This window comes from Armigeres subalbatus, chromosome 2, assembly GCF_024139115.2.
Source record: "Armigeres subalbatus isolate Guangzhou_Male chromosome 2, GZ_Asu_2, whole genome shotgun sequence".
Taxonomy (NCBI): Eukaryota; Metazoa; Arthropoda; class Insecta; order Diptera; family Culicidae; genus Armigeres; species Armigeres subalbatus.
The window spans coordinates 200,321,128-200,341,444 of NC_085140.1; positions in this window are offsets into that span (position 1 = coordinate 200,321,128).

Here is a 20,317-nt window from a genome sequence, read left to right on the forward strand (position 1 = left end):
GTCTACCCAGCGTTACGGGTCAATGACTAATACTATTGCTTGATCATGACTTTAAACTACCGGGAAAAGCTATTACTTTTATTTCAAATCAATGGATTTCCCACAAAATAGTCGTTTCTAAGTTTATCATAGTTGTGGAAAGTGAATATTTTGAGTAATTAAATTATTGTGTGACATCGAAAAAGATTGAAAAGTCTTAATTAAAGCCAACATTTGCTATTATCACTTGCCCTTAAGTTTTAACATATACGGGGAAGTGGAACATAGTTGAACAACATTTTCGATAGAGCCATTTTACCTGTTTTTAGATTGTTGTCTAGTGAAAAGATAACTTCGACACGCATATATCATATGGATCTGAATCGGATGCAATTGATATCGTTGATTTCGTGGTAAAAAAGTATTGAGTATTTAATTACCAAATCTGTATTTTACATTCTGATGATTATCTCCCGCATCAAATAGAGCAATGGTTATAACTATGCGTTATTTTCCCATTTATAGTGCAATAAACAGCGAAAATCAACGAAAACCAGGAGGGACTATCGAGCGATCATCAACAAGAAAGAAAAGACCCTACGCCGGAATAAACTTACAACGCTGACATCATCAACACATTACCTACCCTTAGCTACATTTTCGACTAAGGAAATTCGGCATCGATCTAATATTCTCTTGTAAAAGCAACTAACTCAAGTCTATATTGGGTTCAACGAAGGTTAAAGTAGATAAAGGCAAGCGTTTATGAAATAAGTTGTCCCAATGATTAAAATCTATGTAGGCCAAACAAAAAGATCATTAGATTTATTGCGCAAGGAACATGCGGAGGTAAGTAAGGCGCTCAATTACGGCATCAAATATTAGAATCTTAAGCAATCTAGCTTAATTTTTCTAACGACCTAAGTCATATTTTTTATAAATTAATTTGGGTAGTACAATCAAAAGCTTTCATATTGGTCTGTTGATTGCAATATTCAAATAAATTCATGAAATGTTACTTAGGTCCTTTTAGGGCCGATTTCTTCACCTCCGCTTAGTGCTTAAACCCGGTTCAATCGTATGGGTAAGCACCGCTTAAGAGATAAGCGGAGGTGAAGAAATTGGCCCTTAGGAATTACTTAGGTTAAGCGAGAAATGTCTCTTCCTCGTGGAAACTTTTTGTAGCTGAGGGTTTGGAAATTCACCGACAGGTACAAAAAGCGCTGTTGAATAAAGATCTGGGAAACGGCAGCTCTTCGCTCTTCAAGTTCCTACCTAAGTAATAAGGTACACAGCTAAAAATTCTGAATATTACACGCCATGAAAATATTTGAACCCATATTTTTATGTCTATTAGCCACTAATTTTACATCCAACTTTTTCTTGCATGCATTGTTGAATACAAGCCCCATAGTAAAGACAAGCTGTAATTTTAAAATGTGATGGAAAAATGAGTCAAATCGAATGGAGCCTTTTTGTTACATCATATATGCTGTAACATTTTAATACTTGTTACCCTTATCAACGGGTACAATATAGGAGATTTTCTACAGTAACTGCAAATCTCTCAACTTCTTCGGAAGCAGACGCATACTCGCCGATGTGCTCAAGGACCGTGGATTCGGCATCGTAGCACTGCAGGAGGTTTGTTGGAAGGGATCAATGGTGCGAACGTTTAGAGGTAATCATACCATCTACCAGAGCTGCGGAACAGCTTTCATAGTGATGGGCGATATGCAAAGGCGCGTGATCGGGTGGCGGCCGATCAATGAAAGAATATGCAGGTTGAGGATCAAAGGCCGGTTCTTCAACTTCAGCATAATCAACATCCATAGCCCACACTCCGGAAGCACTGATGATGATAAGGACGCATTCTACGCGCAGCTGGAACGTGAGTACGACAGCTGCCCAAGCCACGACGTCAAAATCATCATAGGAGATTTGAACGCTCAGGTTGGCCAAGAGGAGGAGTTTAGACCGACTATTGGAAAGTTCAGCGCTCACCGGCTGACGAACGAAAACGGCCTACGACTAATTGATTTCGCCGCCTCCAAGAATATGGCCATTCGCAGCTCCTACTTCCAACACAGCCTCCCGTATCGGTACACCTGGAGATCACCACTGCAGACAGAATCACAAATCGACGTTCTGATTGATGGACGGCACTTCTCCGACATTATCGACGTCAGGGCATATCGTGGCGCTAACATCGACTCTGACCACTATCTGGTGATGGCGAAACTGCGCCCAAAACTATCCGTCATCAACAATGTTCGGTACCGACGACCGCCGCGGTACGACCTAGAGCGACTGAAGCAACCTGATGTCGCCACTGCATACGCGCAGCATCTCGAGGCAGCGCTGCCGGAAGAGGGTGAGCTCGATGGGGCCCCTCTTGAGGACTGCTGGAATACAGTCAAAGCAGCCATTAACGACGCAGCGGAGAACAACGTCGGGTATCTGGGACGAAGTCGACGGAACGATTGGTTCGACGAAGAGTGCAGACAGATTTTGGAGGAGAAGGAGGCAGCGCGGCAGAACGTGAACGTTATAGACGGAAGCGGAGATAGCAGACCCGCCTTTTTCAGGAGAAGAAACGCCGCCAGGAAGATGCGGATTGCGAGGAGCTGTGCCGTTCTCAAGAAACACGCAAGTTCTACCAGAAGCTCAACGCATCCCGCAAAGGCTTCGTGCCGCGAGCCGGAATGTGCCGGGATAAGGATGGGAACATCTTGACGGACGAACGTGTGGTGATCGGAAGGTGGAAGCAACACTACGAGGAACATTTGAATGACGCTGAGAGTACAGGCAGTGAAAGTCAAGGCAGTGGAGAAGATGACTACGTCAGTTTAATGGATGCCATTCAACAGCTAAAGACCAATAAAGCAGCTGGTAAGGATAGGATAGATTTGGGAAACTGAACAGCTACCGGAGGAGTGGAAGGAAGGGTTTGTATGCCCCATCTACAAGAAAGGCGACAAGCTGGAGTGTGAGAACTTTCGAGCGGTCACCACCCTTAATGCCGCCTATAAAGTAATATCCCAGAACATCTTCCGTCGTCTATCACCATTAGTGAAAGAGTTCGTGGGAAGTTATCAAGCCGGCTTCGTCGACGGCTGCTCGACAACGGACCAGATCTTGTACAGATACTGTACGGCAAATCCTTCAAAAATGCCGTGAATACCAGGTCCCAACTCACCATCTGTTCATTCCGTTGATTTCAAGGAGGCATACGACAGTATAGACCGCGTAGAGCTATGGAAAATTATGGACGAGAACAGCTTCCCTGGGAAGCTTACCACACTGGTCAAAGCAACGGTGGATGGTGTGCAAAACTGTGTGAAGATTTCGGGCGAACACTCCAGTTCGTTTGAATCGCGCCGGGACTAAGACAAGGTGATGGACTTTCGTGCCTGTTGTTCAACATTTCGTTAGAAGGTGTCATGCGGAGAGCCGGATGTAGCAGCCGGGGTACGATTTTCAACAGATCCAGTCAATTTATTTGTTTCGCGGATGACATGGACATTGTCGGCCGAACATTTGCAAAGGTAGCAGAACTGTACACCCGCCTGAAACGTGAAGCATCAAAAGTTGGACTGGTGGTGAATGCGTCAAAGACAAAGTACATGCTTGTGGGCGGAACCGAGCACGACAGGGCCCGCCTGGGAAACAGTGTTACGATAGACGGGGATACCTTCGAGGTGGTCGAGGAATTCGTCTACCTTGGATCCTTGCTAACGGCTGATAACAATTTTAGTCGTGAAATATGAAGGCGCCTCATCTGTGGAAGTCGGGCCTACTACGGGCTCCAGAAGGAACTGCGGTCAAAAAAGACTCGCCACCACACCAAATGTGTCATGTACAAGACGCTAATAAGACCGGTTGTCCTCTACGGACATGAAACATGGACAATGCTCGAGGAGGACTTGCAAGCACTCGGAGTATTCGAGAGACGGGTGCTTAGGACCATCTTTGGCGGTGTGCAAGAAGACGGTGTGTGGCGGCGAAGAATGAACCACGAGCTCGCCCAGCTCTACGGTGAACCCAATATCCAGAAGGTAGCTAAAGCCGGAAGGGTACGATGGGCAGGACATGTTGCAAGAATGCCGGACAGCAACCATACGAGACGGCGTGGAGCGCAGCTAGCGAGATGGGCAGATCAGGTGCAAAACGACTTGGCGAGCGTGGGGCGTATTGGAGGATGGAGAGATGCAGCCTCGAACCGTGTATTGTGGTGGTGGCGTCAAATTGTTGATTCAGTGTTATCTGTTTAGATGTAGACTAAATAAATGAATGAATCTACAGTTAAAATGGACCTCTGACAAAAATAAACTGAATATTCTTGCTAGTAAGAACTCAAAAATTTAAATTTTCATTCGTCTGTCCTACGATATATCCCTCGTTCCTATCTGACTACTCAGCTAAACCAGTTCCTAGAGGTTGGTATTTCTGAGTCTGACCAACAAGCAGATTGAAAGAGATAGAGAAAGTTGAAAGGAGTAGAGAGGGGTGGAAAGGAGGAATGGAGAGAAAAACGGAGGAGAAAAGGTTGAACGAGAAGGGTTTGGTTGCGTGATCGCGGGACAAGGAGTTCGACATAGGAACGCATGTGAAACGGCTGTGAAAAACTTGTTGGATGGTGGAAACAATTGAACCGTAACTCGAGTGTGCATGGTAAATCGTTCGTTGTGAGGGCTCCGGTATCGGGACTGTGCTGATCGTCGAGACACGGACTCGGACATTGACTCGGAAAGTGGAAGTGTTACGCCATTGATAAGGTGCAGTGCAGGCGGGTAACCCTATTTCCCACCAGGAAGTGTGGACGGTGGCGAGCTTATAAGCTGGTGGCCGGCAAGCCCCCTCGCCATTTTGTAGTGCCACACGTGGTGGAAATGTAGCAACTTACGCTTTGGAGCTGATGGCTTCTGTGAGATCCGGTGGGATCACCCCCGCTTACGGAAAGCCCAAAATCCGATTGTTGCTGCCCTACCCACGAGCCATGGGACGTCACTCTATTGTTTGGCCATAATCGTCGTTACAACCAACCCAGCGAGCACGCAGGACACTTGGAGGTGGTTCTACCGCAGTCAACACCATCGCAGTCCAGGTAGCAACCACACGTAAAGCCGCTTCAGACAGTTCGACGCAAGAAACCAAACCGCAGTCAACGCCATCGCAGTCCAGGTATCGAACACACGTAAGGCCGCTCTAGACCGCTCGACCGCGCCGCTCGCTCGTAAGGTGCGATTGTTTTCTCCAACTCGAGTCAAGTACGAGACACTGGAGACGGCCTCACAGTTGGTATGATATATGCGTGTCGAAGTTAACTTTGCTATTGAAAACTGCTAAACACGCTAAAATACGCACTCATATTTTTTAGTATTTTTTGCGCGAGAAAGGCACCAACACTGCTAGGTGGATTAATTACGGTTTTCCTTATTCCTTCTTTCTTCTTTCTTGCTCATCCTTTATTTTTCCTCCTTTCTTGTTTATTCTTCCTATTTCTGTCTTTCTTCCTTTTTTAATACCTTTTTCATTTATTTTTCTTCCTTACTGCTTCCTTGATGCAACATATCAGGCTGCCAACATTGGTATTCCCCTACTGTTGAATCCCTTTTTGTTTTCCAATAGGTCGAATTTGGTTTGCGTAGTCCCACGCAGTGACGGGAAATGTAATTTCGATGTCATGACATTCCGTGACATTTTTTTGAATTTCGCTCTCTTGATTCACACTTTGTGTTTACGACAATGGTCTGTTTGACAAAGTTCTAGGATCCTTCAAGTAAAACATGTTAATCAAGTAATCAGAATTGTAAATATCTTTTGAAACAAGCTATAAGCAAATTAGTAATTGCAATTCCCTGACATTTTTTTGGCATTTCCCATCACTGGTCCCACGTGATATCCAGTTAGCCTTGTGAGTTAAGGTGCAGGATTGCCAAACCTGAGATGGCGATTCTCGGTCCTAGGATGTTTTTGGGTGGGAAACATGGCTCGAGTAGACGAAAATAGCGCAATCATATCAAATGTTGATAAGATAGCAAAATGAGATATGGTCATGATTGATATAAGAGATAAAATATCAGACGATCATATTCACATTGTGTACTAGAATATCATGAGAACATCAAGTTATGCTATGTGTAATGAGTGATCAATATCATGTGCCTTTATAGTTTGTTCTTATCCATAGCATATATTGATATTTAAATGATATTTCGGTGCATATTTTTGATATTGTTGCCTGTTCTTTTATCTCTTATATCAATCAAGTCCATATCATGTTTTGTTATTCTGTTCATGGGTTCAGCCCGGGAGTGTATACAACCCATTGTACTTGCCACAGAAGATTTATATTCATGCAATTGGCAGAAAAGCTTTCAATCTGAGACTGTCAATTATTAACTGTAGAAGTGCTAATAAGTTGAAAAGCAGGCCAAGTTCTAGTGTGAATGTGGAGCCATTGATGAAAAAGAAGAAGAATCCCTCGTGATGTCATACCAATATTGCTGCTACATGTAAATGATTGAATGGGCGCAAACATAAAACTGTTTTAGAAAAAATAGAATCGATTTCGTAAACAATATGGGGAAATTATAGAAAAGAAACCTCAACAAAAAAAATAAAAGAGGAAAACACATTTCATAAGCGTAATGTACTGTTCAGGAAAGTAACTTAAACAGCTTTTTGGGAATTCAAACTTATTGATAGTGTACTTATTGGGATTGATAGTGAAGGGATAACTAAATTGGTAAAAAGTGAAGTTTGTATAACGGTGGGTAGGGAACCATCGTTTGATTTATTCTTCAATTGTCTCATTATCATTGAATATAATGCGGAAAGTTGCCTATTTATTTTGTTATCATCGCTTAATTAGGAATGGACTTGAGAACATTAATCTGTATCGGGATGAATATTGTTGAAAATTTCCAATGAAAAAAAAACAAACAAAAATAAAGTGCGATGACTTTTTGTTCTATTTGACTCCTATTAAACCACCAGAATGTTATTGGGGATATATCGAGTAGACAGCGCATGCGACATGCGACATCCGACAGTTTTGAATGGCTCTTTACGTTTGCTCAATGACGACATAAAACCAGTAAGATACAAATCGTACATTAGATTCAAGAAGAGTTTCGTAATATTCATTAATGCATCGTGTTCTAGTTACTAACAACTGCATGCAAAGCCAAGGCAGACTTAAACTACCTTCCCATGTAACATTCCAATCAGTCCTACTCCTAAATCAACTAGCAGCCATATAGGTTTTTGCATAGAGGGAAATTGAAGAGAGTGCACGCAACTCAGCAATTTCATAGTTAGTCATCGTTTTCGGGCTGGTTTCCGGAAAATTGTAGGTACTTACCTCGTTCCTGTGCAATGGAACAAAATGCATCCCATACCTTCATCAGGTAAATCAAACATCATCGCATGGTATAGTACTAACCGGGGGTCGGTTCGAAACGTTGCGCCGATCGTCAGCTGAGGCCAACATTTTCAAACGTTTAACGATAGAATATAATGCTTTCAAATATTACGGAATTCATATCTGGACCGCTTCTTTGCGCACAGGATGAATATTTGTGCTGTGTAATGAAAAGTTGAATTTTGTGAAGCAGGTATGGGAATTCACACAGAAGCTATGGCTGGAACTACATAAGTAGCTGATGCAAGTAATAAATCATACATGATGCTGGTGCTGATTCTCGCATGCGAATGTAAATGCATCACGTTTTGTCAAAACTGCATATCACCCACAATCGGAAACCCATCGGCAAAGTGGTCCCGGTAGTTTTTGTTGCTGTGGTGGATGAACTGTAGAATGCTTATTTTGCATGACGAGATACGATTGAACAGAGTGCAATATTTGCAAATTTGCTTTAGTAGAGATTTCTGGGATGAATTGAATTTCAAGCAATGTAAAGAAGGAAACTGGAGAGTAGAGGAACCTGAATTAAGTTTAGCGGATCTGGAATTTCTGCTTGTCTCAATGTTTGTTTATACTGTAGATTTATATGAAACCATTACAAAACATGTGATACATTTGGTATACAATTATGTATTGTTTTTCTACTTCATATATGGCTCCACAATCAAACTGGTACATGGCCTGCTTTTCAACTTAGTATTCTATTAACATTTCCTCAGTTGAATGCTTTTCTATGCCCGCCAATTGCATTAATATGTATCTTGTGTGGCAAGTACATTGGATAAACTATACCCAGGGAATCGAGAATGTTTCCCACCCGAAAACATCCTAGACCGGACCGAGAATCGAACTCGCTATCTCTGGATAAGCAATTCTACGCCTTTGCTCGCTAATATTATATGCTAATACGCTCGCTAATATAATACAATTACGTATAATTAATATTAATTGTATTCAATTTGTGATAAACCAATTACGTAAGGGTTTTATTTTAAATTTTTCATCCCTTAAATAAATAAATGTTTACTTGTATGAAGCGTAAGAAATCCTTTCTCTCATTACGTTATTACGTACGGCTTAAAGTCATCAAAATTTGTTACATTCAGTGTTTTGTAAAGTTTGGCCAACGAACATATTTTTTATAAAATCTCAAATTTATTTTAGTTTATCTACTCCAAAGCATACCTTGTGTTCCACATCAAAATGGTAATTACTTATTTATTGTACACTCAGCATTTCACGAGAAAGACTGCCTTCATAACGTATAGATCCTATAGATTATAATTATAGTCTGGATGTTCTGTCTAGTGCTTCGTCTGGACACATTGTTAATAGCACCATTTACGTTAGTTTATCATTTTACCATGATTGTAGAAACATTCCAAGGAGATGTATAACTGGTTGAATACCATTATTTTCGTCGGAATGAACATACCTTCACTAATAATTTCACGAGAAATGCCAAGATATGAGTCGGATCACTACAAAAATCTAAGATTACTTGCTTTGAAGTCAACTATTGTGTTTTCTGCTAGACAGCCACTTCTCTAACTAAACAAACTGGGCCTTTTGCTGAGAAAATGTGTACCTACATACATTCGCTTACAATTTGTATGCGATATGAATACCGTATTAGCTTCCAGCATAAACTGCGCTAGAAGTGAAATTGAAACCCTCTCCGTGAGGCGGACGAGCACACGTGGTGCTGCAAGCCAAATCTGAAGCCCTCTTTTCCGAAAGCGTTGCTTCAAATTGTCTAGAGAAAATAAAACCCCATAATGTACTGCCATGAGCTCTGGGGATGCTGCTGCTCTGTAGTAAGAACGATAAAAGTTTACCGACAAACAAATGCACTGTTGTCCTTTGCATACCCCTTGACGGAAGATTGTTGGCCGGCATACATTTACCTCATGATGATGAAGAAACAATTCCTGGAAGTAGTTGGTAAACATATTCTTCTTTTTTGTTTATTAGACAACAGACCCATTTTTCCGTGAGAACGACAGTTGGCTCAACTGGTGGGGTGTGTGTGTGTTTGTCGTACAACAAACAGTAACTTTTTCCTAGATTTTCTAGAGCCGGACAATTTTGCACGATGTGCATTTTAAATGAACTCTTGCTAAATTTCAAACGGATTGTTGCTTCTACCACTTGTAGGCTTACTTTTAGATTTCAATTTGCATCATTTACCTCAAGCCTAATAAAATTTTATCAAAACTGCATTAGCAAACCATTAATTTGGTATAATTCATTTAATTCATTTAGTTTACACCCGAACAGATAACACTGAATCAACAATTTGATGCCACAATACATACACAGGTTTGAGAACACATCTTCATCTTCGATTGCATCCCATGCTCGCCAAGTCGTTCTGCACCTGGTCAGCCCACCTCGTTCGCTGCACTCCACGCCGTCTTGTACCTGCCGGATCGGAAGCGAGCACCATCTTTGCAAGGTTGCTTTCCAGCATTCTTGCATCATGCCCTGCCCATCATATCCCTCCGGCTCTAGCTACCTTCTGGATACTGGGTTCGCCGTAGAGCTGGACCAGCTTGTGGTTTATTCTTCGCAGCAACAGACCCATTGGCGTAACATCAGGGGGGCTGGGGGGGATTTAGTCCCACTTAGGGTCTAGCTAGCCCCCCTAGAGTATTTGCTACTTTGCATAAGTATTGCTTATATATAGCCCCTTTACATATATGTGGCCTAATGGCCCGTTTACATATTCGCTAGTTCTAGCGGACAATGTACCGTGCGGGACCGAAATCCGTACAGCACCGAAATCCGTCCACCTCATGAGATATCAATAAATTAAAGGAGGTTAAACGTAATAATGTAGAAATAATTAATCTTATCCTGTTCAGATACTTGACAGTAAGCTTTCAGGGCATATAATTGGAAAGAAGGCTTTGAAATTAAAACAACAAAAATAAAAACAAACCTCCACCCACCCAAACGCGGAGTTTGTGCCGCCATTTTGTTTTCGGGTGGAGCATAATTGCACCAAAATTAACTGTGTTTTAATTGCTAATTGCAAATCATTACATAAGATAAGCGGAATACAAATCGAAGGGATCGCTTCTCAAGGCGCGTATCGAACTATTTACAGTGGTAGTTTAGTCAATCAGGCTGTTTCAATTTAAATATTTAGTTAAGAAATAGCTGTACGGATTTTGATCCTTTGATTCGAAATCCGTCCACGGTGGACGGATTTCGAGTCAGGAGTAGTTGAATTAATTCATTATTTTATCATGTTTTTCGTAGCTTTTAATGAGTAAATGTGAAACACTTCAAAAGTAGAAGCCTTCATGCGCCTGTGTCAATGACAAACGTTTTATTTACATTCGATTCCTATTTTCTAATGACTTTTTCATATACTAAGGTGCTTAAGTGTACGGATTTCGATGCCCCACGGTACTATCCGACAATATTGGAGTGAAATTAGCATAATGTTAATGCTTATTAGTGAAGACAATTCCTGTTTACATTGTGCTAATATCATGCTAGTATTGTCGAATAGTGCATTGTCCGCTAGAATTAGCGAATATGTAAACGGGTCATAAATACAGATAATGAATTGTCTTCATTATCTCTCTCGAACACTACAGCAAGTTGAATTTATTCGATCATGTTTTTGAACTTCGAGCAATTGTTATATTTTATGATTGGACTGTGAAACGCGAAGGATGTTGCATCAATGCCAGATATCATTTTTGATATTTTGAGGTTTCTAAGATTTTGATAGAAGAAAAGGAAATTCAAGTAAAATTCACAACTACCTGGTATGGTCTTGATATTGAGTCAACGTGAAATTTTGGATAATTTGTTTTAGTTTCAAATAGCTCATGATGCTTAGGCTACTGTTCAATTTCTAGCACATCCTGTTTTTGCTATGGAATTTATCTGCAAACTATCAATCCCTTAAATTTCTCAAGTTGTTTCAGAGTTTTGATAATATTTTTTACTAAATCGATCGAATGTTCTTTAGCATTCTCAATAAAACTAATCTTAAAAGATGCATTGCATTTTTGAATAATCTTCACAAATACGATAACAGCGTATCATAAGCATGTACATCATCTAGAAATTTCGAAGGCATTATTTCTGCTGATTTGTCTAGTAAAGTGTTCTAGAGATTTTGCTGCTATTTCTAGAAAAAATTGAGCTTCCTATTATCACGTGAAGTCTAGGCTGGAGGTTAGAGAAAGTATTGGTAAAACTGTTAGATTGCAAGAAGAAGTAACTAAAAATTAAATAATGAAGAACTTGAAACTCTTTTGAATGGGTTTTAAAAACTCCACAGACTTATTTTGTTTGGCTAAACTCCTATTGTCACCGCAGCTATATAACCAGTGAAAAGGACTCAGTAGGCACTGTTGCAATATAAAGTTAGGTGACAGCTCGTGTAAGAGTTTTCACGAACAGTTCATTCAAAAATACCTGTATGATAAATTTGTTGCTAAATTTGATACCTAAATTAAAAATTATCGATAAGTAAGTTGTATTAGGATGTAGAATTGATTTTTTTAATCATCCTAGAATCTATTCTAACAGGAGTTTCGTGTAGTCAGATTGCCATTTGAATGCTCGTAGGAATTATCAGGCCAGTGAATGAGGGCTGGAGAAAAGAATTAAACTAAATAATTTATCGAATATTTAACATATAATCTATTCTAGGTTCGAAGCAAATCAATAAAACTGTTAAAGATCAGTGTTGACATTCGAGTCGACACCTATTCTTTTCTGAACGTATAAAGGGTTTTTGGAATCGTAGGAGATTTCTAGATTTTTTAGTCAGGGCTGACCGTCGATGAACATCATTTGAAATGTTTAAGTTATCCATGGATGCCTGTTAGGTGAACAGTGTACTTCAGGGTCGATCGAAAATGGTAAACTTTCTGTGCTATGGCTGCAAAAATAGAAATGGAAAAATAAGTTAGCACCCCTGTCGTATACGCACTTGACTCAGCCGAAGAGTCATACAAATCACGAACACGAATGAACAAAATACATCCGATCGATTGAAACATCGTCAATAGACTGACCCTCTCATGCACATTTCTGCTTTCTCTAGCTACCGTCTGTCCGGATCAGATCCTTACATTTACATTTCCTCTCTTTCATATCTTCATTCTACTTGGCTTCATTCCTTCATTACCAAATCGCACCTCTCACGATTGAATGACGTTTGTCGCATTCGTCAATCTGTGCATCAACGTATGCGCTTTCTGTCTAAGCTTTTCAAAATTGAAAGCTTTGAAACCAGGCCTATGCTAAGAGCTCATGTTTAGCGTAGCCAACACCAACACCAACGCCGAGCAACGTACGTCAAATCTAAAAAAGCTTAACATCATAAAACATCCAAATTCAGCTTTCTTCAATATGCAACTTTAATCGGGAATATTCATTAAATATGACTAATGAGTTTAATTGATTCAAAATTTTTCTACATGATCAATTTTGATTTTACTTACATGGAGAACAACAATTTGTCTTTTATTTCACCGTAAAAAGCTTGAACAGAATTTAAAAATAAGTCCTGCTCTTTTATAGTTGTGGATTTTTTTAATTATCAAGCTACAATCATTGGTGTTGTTGACGATTGTTGACATCTCATGCAACTGACAGCGGTCTATCTGCACACTGTGCCCGGGACATGGTGGCTATTTTTAGGCTACACGGAGAAACACGTTTACTCATTAATGGGTACTTTTTCTTTGCTATCTCTGTCTCTCTGCTGAAAAATTTACCCATTTTGGGAGAATAAGTGGATCTACTCATTTAAATGAGTAAATCAACTTATTCTTCCAAAATGGGTGAATTTTTCTGCAGAGAGAAAGAGATAGCAGAGAAAAAGTACCCATTAATGAGTAAACGATTTTTACCGGGTAAGGGAGTTAGATAGGGATGTCTATAGCCTGTTTGAAACAGTGGACTTTCTAACACTCAGAGAAATTCACATTAATATTAAACATATACCGTCGTTCGGGGTGACATTGGGCCTAGGGGGTGATGATGATTTTGATGAAAACTTCAAACGGTTCGAAATTATATTAAAATTCACGTCTAGGAAATCACAAAACAAATTCCAAGAACTAATTGTGCTCGTACGATAATGCTTGGAATTTGAATGTAAAACTATTGATCGAATGAATCCGTATTAAAATAGTGTCAGTAATGCCCCACAAATCTATTTCATAAATAAATTTTAGATCGATGGATACCTGGTGATCATGTTACGATAATCTGTTTGTTGTTTTATCGAATTTTGTAAATATTTATTTAGCGGTCTTGTTTTTTTCGTAGCAACGAGCAATGCATGCTAAAAAGGGGTGAGATTGGGCCAAGCCTTTGGTTGGTTTGCCATACATAGTTGGTAAAAGCCGTAATGTAGGCAATTATTTTTATTGAACGATTGAATCGTTGCATCGTCACCGCTGAACTTTATTGTATGTGGCCCAATGTCACCCCCTGTGAGGGGTGAGAATGGGCCAATTTTAAACAACATATAACTTTGATGAATTTCTCTCATTTATTATTTTTTTTCCCACACAGTGGTAAATTTATTGTTCAAGCTTGTACCTAACTAATTACAACTTGATTCCAATATTAACTACTAGAGCTTTGTAACATTTACTTGGAGCATACCACATGTTGGCCCAATGACACCCCCGTAGACGGTATTAAATAATCAGATGGTCTATCGTATTCACTACACCCCCCTCTAGAATTTTTCATTAGTTACGCCATCAACTGACCGTCTTCTTGCATACCGCCTCTTGAATACTCCGAGTGCTTGCAAGTCCTCATCCAGCATATGGTCCAAGTTTCATGTCAGTAGAGGACTACCGGTCTTATAAGCGTTTTGTACATAACGCATTTGGTGCTGGTGTGAATCTTTTTTGACCGAAGTTTTTCTTGAACCTGTAGTAAACCGACTTTCACAGATGATGCTCCTTCGTATTTCACAACTAACAACTAACACTCGACCTTGAAAGTATCCCCGTCTATCGTAAAACTGCTTCCCAGGTGGGCCTGTCGCACTCGATTCCGCACACTAGTATGTACTTGTCTTCGATGCATTCACCACCAGTCCAACTTTTCACGTGTCAGGCCGGTGTAAGTACAGTTCTGCCACAATTGCAAATGGTCGGCGGACAATCCATGTCATTCACGAAACAAATAAATTGACTGGATCTGTTGAAAGTCGTGCCCCAGCTGTTACACCCGGCTCTCCGCATGACACCTTTTAGCGCAATATTGAACAGCAGTCATGAAAGTTCGTAGTATGCCGCTTTGAAATCGATAAACAGATGGTGCGTTGAGTCTTGATATTCACGGCATTTTTAAAGGACTTGCTGTAAAGTACAGATCTGGTCCGTTATCGAGCGGCTGTCAACGAAGCTGCATTAAGGATGGTGATCGTTCGAAAGTTCTCACACTCCAGCTTATCGCCTTTCTTGTAGATGGGGCATATGACCCCTCTCTTCCACTCCTCTGGTAGCTGTTCAGTTTCCCAGATTATGACTATCAGATTGTGCAGGCAAGTGGCCAGCTTTACCGGGTCCATCTTCATGAGCTCAGCTCTGATACCATTCTTATCAGCTGCCTTATTAGTCTGCAGAAGTTGGTTGACATCCTTAGCTTCCCTCAAGGTGGGGGCTGGTTGGCTTTTATCGTCCGCTGAACTGATGTAGTCATCTCCTCCGGTGTCTTGCAGCACAAATTAGACAAAAATGGTTACAGCAACTTGACTGTGACTAAATCTGGTCACATGTGAGTTGCAGTATCCTTTGTGAAATATGCGTGCTGCTAGGGTGACTTGCACTGCCTTTCACTGCACAATTTAAGTGTTCCTCGTAGTGCTGCTTCCACCTTTCGATCACCACACGTTCGTCCGTCAAGATGCTCCCATCATCATCCCTGCACACCTCGGCTTGCACGCCTTTGCGGAATGCTTTGAGCTTTGAGCAATCGAGTCTTCGGCGATTGTTCCGGTGGACCATGGTGCACAGTTTTACTTAAGTCCCTCGCTGGCACACGGACTATTATCAGCCGCCCCTAACATGGAGAACATACGCTGATGTGAGCCGCTCCTAACATAGGGAATAGACGCTCGATCAGATTTCAACCTCTGGAGAGGAGCAAACCTCCCCTTTCTTGTCAGCATACGTCCATAGCTCCCACCGGTGTTGAGAACCCGATCTTCCCTAAGGTTGCTCGTATACCGGTTTTCAAAATTCGATGAATTTCTCTCCAGAGGTGAACCAGCTGAAAGCCAGAGGAAAAAAAAATTTCTCAACAGCTGTGATTTTTAGGTTAGGTTAGTTGACATTCGATTATTTTTTACGCACAACACATCAATTAAAGTCAGCATTGCACCATGTGGCACTATCGGTAGTGTTTCAAATTAGCAAGGTTCGGTTTCCATCAAAACCTCATTTGGTGAAATTTTAATGAATTTGTGCTGTGTATTTTCCAATAATTTAGGGTCGGCAAAATCGTCAGAAGTTGTATTACTGTATCAGAGCAACTATATGAGTCAACAGTGTAAAAAAATCTTAGAAAACACGACGTGAATATATGATACCATTACCTTTAAAGAAAAACCCAGATTAATCCACCTAGCGGTGATGATGCCTTTCTCGCTCTTTATAAAATGTGTCGAGAAAAATTCTTTAGAGAGGTCAAATAGAACAAATATAAAGCAATTAATGGTTTTGACTCGTGGAGAAACCATATCAAAACCGTCATAAAATCGGTTGTAGATGAAATCAGGGGCAGAAAAATTTTAACATGTTAAAAATCGAGTCATCGCTGTATCTTGTACATATTCATTCATGGGATGATGCTATGGCAGTTTCATTGCAAAGAAGAAAATAGTAGTTTGTGCAACTAGTTGCAAAAAGATATTTTTTCAGCACGAGTATGATAAATCTGTACCAAAATGGTACAATTTTATTTACTTCACATGATCAATCTCGCCAAAAATCGTGTTGCTGCAGAAAACAAATAGATTCCATGTTATCGTGCCACATTAGGTGCTCGACAGACCATAGAGCGATAAATAAACCTGCCTTTGGAGAATTTGATGTCATGCTCACCAAATTATTTTATTTATTACGTGACACAGAGAATACACTGTTTGAACACCCACCCAAGCCAATTGAGCCAATGTGGCCATGTAACTTTTGTTCTAATGCTGGTTTTCCATTATAGCACCCAAATGAGTGCTATTTGGAAAACCAGCCTTTGCTATAATGGAAAATAATGGATTTTATGCAACCCATTTGAGTTGCATAATGTTCATTAAAGCACCCATACATGTCATTGGTATGGAAAAGTAGTCCATTTCATCACTCAAATGCTAACTGTAAACCAGGTATTATGATCAGAAATTGCAAAATATTAAAGAATTGCAAACTAAAGAGAACTATTCAAATTACACATGTTCCAAGATCTGAAAAAAAAAAACGTATCTTCGAAATATTGAGAATGTAGCTAAAACCATTTTGAGAGCCTATTCCGACTACAAGCTTTATCAGGATAAAGCTATAATAAGGAGGCTCTTGATGTCAAAGTTGTCGTGTAACATCTCGTAATCTACCCAAACTATAAGCGTCACCTTTTAGAAAACCAAGAATGTTCAAACGTATAACTACATCCTATTTAAATTATTATTGGGACGTACTTCATCATTTTCGGATAATAGTAAAAGAGTTAAAAAAAAATGGATTACTTTCCCTCAAAACCACAAACGCTCATTAATAATGAAATTTATTTGTTTAACGATAATTTAAACTACGGACAAAATTAGCTCAAATCCTATTCTCGGTTGCGTATGAAAAGCTTGTGGTATATAGAAGTGGGTTACGCTGGAAACTAACTGGAAGACTTGATACTTTGAATTGCCCTGATTAAAGCAGAATTTGCCATCTCCTTACTCACAAACCAATTGAGCAGCTTACTCCGATATATGTGTGATTAGTCGTACAAAGGGTTTCAAAATTCCATCAACCGAGCTAGCGATTTTTGGATTTCAAGTTCTTAATTATATTCACGGTAATCAAATAGAACATGAGTTATGAGTATTAATCGAATGATTTAAGATAAACGCAATTGAAAAACGCTCATTTCTATGAACATTGAAGTTACTCCCCCTCTCTTTATAGAATATTTCTGTTCCAAAAACAGCGTGACTTGAGACAATTTTTAATCTGTAGTTGTCGATGCCAATTCAATAGCTACGAAGTCACATACATTTTTTAATGTTCATATAAAACAAACCTGACAGCAGAATAGACTACGACTACGACTACGCGGCTTTTTCTACTCAGATCTCTCTTTGAACGTGCTCGAATAGTAAGTTAGTTCTTAATACCTAATATTCTGGCTAAATTTTTTATGGTCAATTTAATACAAAACAATGGGCAGAAACTTAATGAAAACATGAAACAGGATTCGCCGTCCTATACAACTTGTTGTGAGTAAACAAATTAAGACCAAGTGTCCCAAAACTAAGTGAATTTTGGGCTTCTTTTAAAAAAGTTTTTTTACTTTGTATACGAGAAAGGCAAAAAATATATTGGCTAAAACTTTCGAGCCCAGAGTCCCAATTTTCATTGGAAAACAATCGGACAGGATTCCCCGTCGAACACAATTTGTTGCGCGCAAATCGGTTGATGAAAACTGATTGAAAAGTTGGCCTGACTTTCCAAGCCTTTTTTGCTTAAAAATGTATTTTGACCATAGTTTCTGATCCCGTCTGCCCAGTTCTCAATAGAAAGCAATGGGACGGGATCCCCTGTCGAACGCTACTTTTGCGAAATAATCGGTAAAGGATAAGTGCCAAAAAGTGAACCAGATTTTTTCACTCGTCTTCGTCAAAAGATAAAGTATTTTGACCTTAACTTCTGAGCCCATTGTCCGATCCAGCCAATTTTCAATAGAAAACAATGGGACAGGATTCTGCATCGAATGCATTTTGTTGCGAGCAAATCGGTTAAGGGTAAGTGCCTGAAAAATGGGCTAGATTTTTCCACTCGTTGTTGTTTAAAAAAAAGTACTTTAACCATAACTTCTGAGCCCATAGTCCGATCCTGCCAATTTTCAATAGGAAACAATGGGACAAGATTCTGCGTCAAATGCAACTTGTTGCGAGTAAATCGGTTAAGGGTAAGTGCCTGAAAAATGGGCTAGACTTTTCCACTCGTTGTTGTCTAAAAAAAAGTATTTTGACCATAACTTCTGAGCCCATAGTCCGATCCTGCCAATTTTCAATAGGAAACAATAGGACAGGATTCTGCGTCGAATGCAACTTGTTGCGAGCAAATCGGTTAAGGGTAAGTACCTGAAAAGTGGGCTAGACTTTTTGCGCACATACACACACATACACACACATACACACGCACACACATACACACACACAGACATCACCTCGATTCGTTGAGCTGAGTCGATCAGTATATAACACTATGGGTCTCCGAGCCTTCTATAAAAAGTTTGTTTTTGGAGCGAACATATAGCCTTTACGTATACTTTGTATACGAGAAAGGCAAAAAGGCAATCCAAATTCCAAAGCATCAATGTGATTGAATTCGATTCACGACTATACGCTTCAACAAATCATTGTTTTGAATGAAACTAAACTCGCAGCCGCAGGTACCGCCATCGGGGGTGACAATTGGTCTGGGGGTGAAAATGGGTCATCGCTCTCACCGGCAGCTTGGAGGTCGTAGATCAAAATCGTTCAAAAATATCTCTTATATTTTAGTCTTCTTGCCCTCAGATACATTCAATTCATTCTACAAGCATTCTCAGTAGTTGAAACAGTGACCCATTCTCACCCCCGACGACGGTAGATGTAGTGTGTAGCAGATGCAACTCGAATAACATAAATCTATGTGTTTATTTCTTTCGCATATGTCGCACATACATCATTGACGGAATTTTTCATTGACTAGGTGTATTTCCGCTGAACTAGTGTGAATCCCGCTACACAAACATAATTGTCAGGTTCCGTATACAACATATAAAATATGGCATCGAGCTAAAGAGGTGCAACCCAATTCAAAGACTTAAATAAAAACGTGCCATATAACCATAGAAAATTTTCAATAAAATTATCAGTTAATAATTATTTAATTTTTATGACGTTTTTAATAACAAAGATAATGATCTCAACCTCCATCGATCGCAGAAAGTTTCCAGTAAATAAGGATGATTCGAAACAGTAGCTAGTGTGTCTGCGATGTATAAATACGCAGTTTGAAAAAAATCAGCAAAAAATATGTAGAATTCTCTCTTATGTTATTTAATATTATGTAGTGTTTATGAAAACTTCAGTAATGTTTTGGAAATGAAACTATTGTTTTTTTTCTTCCTATTTTATTGTCCAGTTTTTTCATATTTTACATTTAAATTCTGAATTTTAATTGGAAGTTTTCATTGCTGTTAAACTAACAGTGCCACACACAAGCCATGGTTATGCGCTTATTGCGTGAATTGCTGCCTCAATAAAGCCGGATGTTTGATAAAACATTTATGAAGACTGACACCAAATTTGAATTTCTGATGAAGGCGGCAATATTAATATTTAACTGCGTTGATAGCTATTAATTATTGCCACAAGCGAATGACTCCTATTAGGTGGAATCGGTGATGTAAATAATCATCGAAGTGCAGACGGGTAGAACTCTTTCAAATGTGATTATCAATGCTGGGATCTACTCGTGGTGGGCTAATTGACATTATCTATCTAGGGATTGTAGTAAATGTCTGACCAAGCGCCCGCGCTGGTCTCTGGTTTTTCGTTACTGTTCTGCAATCGAGCTAAAAAATCAGAGTCTCAAATCCACGGCGTAAGAGTCAAATTTCATGACTTCTCGTAGAAGGCAAGGGTTC